The following is a 2,500-nucleotide window of genomic DNA, read 5'->3' as shown; positions in this document are numbered from 1 at the left end:
TATTATTATCATTATTATTATTATTATTATTATTATCATCATTATCATTATCATTATCATCATCATCATCATCATCATCATCATCATTATGATCATTATCATTATCATAAATTTTATCATCATTATTATTATCACTATTATTATGATCATTATTATTAATAATATTGTTATCGCCATTATCATTGTTATCATTATTGTTATCTTTATCATTTTCATTATCATCATTATCATTGTCATTATCGTCATTATTATTATATTATCATTATTATCATAATTATCATTATAATAATAATTATTATTATTGCTGTTATCATTATTATCATAATTATTATTATAATAATTATTATTATTATTGCTGTTATCATTATTATCATTTCTACTCTCATTGGTTTTATATTTTTTATTGTTATTATAATAACTTTTATTGTTATTGTAATAACTTTTATTGTTATAGTAATAATTTTCATTGTTATTATAATCTTTTACTATCATCATCAGCATCACCATTATTATCCCCACCATCTGCTTTTTTTGTTGTTGTTGTTGTTGTTGTTGTTGTTGTTTTTTAATAATCAAAGAAACAATTGTCCTCATCGACGTAAAAAAATCAAATTTCTTTTCTTTCCTTTTTTTGTTAAATGAATATTGGGAGAACTAGAGCATAGGAATTCATGGCTGTGTATAAAATTAATGATGATGATTGGAAAGATAGCAAATAATAGATTGGCAAAATATATCTTTTTATTGATAAGAGAAAAATAAAATAGATGAAATATAGGTAAAATTATGCAATGTATCTCTCTGTTCATATTACAAAATTTCGTAATAAAGGAGAGAATTTAAGAATATGCCGCTGTTTGTATGAAATGTATTTCTTTTGAAATATAGATGTAAAATATTAAAATACCTTGGGGGTCCGAGATAGTGTCAGAGAGAGAGGGGGGGGGGAGAGAGAGAGAGAGAGAGAGAGAGAGAGAGAGAGAGAGAGAGAGAGAGAGAGAGAGAGAGAGAGAGAGAGAGAGAGCGAGAGATAGATCGATGGAGAGAGAGGGGGGGAGGAAGAGACAGACAGACAGAGAGGGAGGGAGAGAGAGAAAGCAACAAAAAAAACATTTTTTTTCTTTTTTGTGTGTCTTTCATACGGGGGAAATCTGGAACACGGACTTTGAATAACAAATAATTCAAATGAATATTCATCGACACACAAGATCTGATAAAAAATTTATAAAAATCAGCGTCAGATCTCCGTTTTTATTACGTGTCATCCCATTAGCGTGAAATTAATTTGATCTTTTTAAACACAACTCTTCGTTTCATGACACGAAGTCCATGTAAATCTTTCTTTCTTATAAACTGAAAATGTTCCAAAAACCAAGAAAAATAATGAAAACGCTTGTCACAGAATACAAAAAAAAGTAAAGATACATTACCTCATACAAAAAAAGATAATCATATTTTGGAATTTAGACATTTAGATCAACCAATTAAAGCGAGCGTCAGTAAGAATAAATATGTTTTTTTTCTGCGCAAATACCCTTCAGGTTTCTCTTTATCACGTGACGAATGATTGACACTTCAGCACAATATTGGAACCGAAAGCAGAGGGGGAAACAAGGGAGAGAGATGAGGAGAAAGGGAGAAAACTAGAATGTAGGGTGAAAGGGAGAAGAAGGTGGAAAGAGAGAAAAGAGAGAGGGGAAGTGGAATGGGAGAGAGGAGAGAGAGAGGGGGAGAGGGGAGAGAGGGGGAGAGGGAGAGAGAGAGGGGAGAGGGAGAGAGAGAGAGCGGGGGAGAGGGGGGAGAGGGAGAGAGAGAGAGAGAGAGAGAGAGAGAGTGATTGAGAGAGAGAGGGAGGGAGAGAGAGAGAGAGAGAGAGAGAGAGAGAGAGAGAGAGAGAGAGAGAGAGAGAGAGAGAGAGAGAGAGAGAGAGAGAGAGAGAGAGAGAGAGAGAGAGAGAGAGAGAGAGAGAGAGAGAGAGAGAGAGAGAGAGAGAGTGAGAGAGAGACATTCAAACAGAAATAGAAAGAGGAGACAGAGAAAAACAGACAGACAGAAGAAGAAATGGAGATAGAGAGAAACAGGCAGACAGACAAAGGCAGAGATAGACAGATAGATAAATAGACAGACACAGAGAAAGAGGGAGAAGAGAAAAACTGATAGACACAGAAAAAGACAGACAGACAAACAGGCGGACAGAAAAAGAGAGAGAGAGAGAGATGCAACGAGATAAAGAAAGAGAAAAGAACTGACAAACAGACGGATAAATAGACAGAGAAAGAGAAAAAGGTAGACAGAGAGAGAAAAATAGAAAGAGAAATATAGAGACAAATAAGAGAGAAAGGGAGGAGGGAAAGGTAGACAGAGAGAGAAAAGACAGAAAGAGAGACACAAATAAGAAAGAAAGAAAGAGGAGGAACAGGTAGACAGAGAGAGAAAAAAAAAAACAGAAAGAGAAAGGCAGAGAAACAAATGAGAGACGGAAAGTGGAAAAGATAGACAG

The sequence above is a fragment of the Penaeus vannamei genome, chromosome 14, assembly GCF_042767895.1.
Source record: "Penaeus vannamei isolate JL-2024 chromosome 14, ASM4276789v1, whole genome shotgun sequence".
NCBI classification, from domain to species: domain Eukaryota; kingdom Metazoa; phylum Arthropoda; class Malacostraca; order Decapoda; family Penaeidae; genus Penaeus; species Penaeus vannamei.
Note: the sequence above shows the minus strand (reverse complement) of the source record.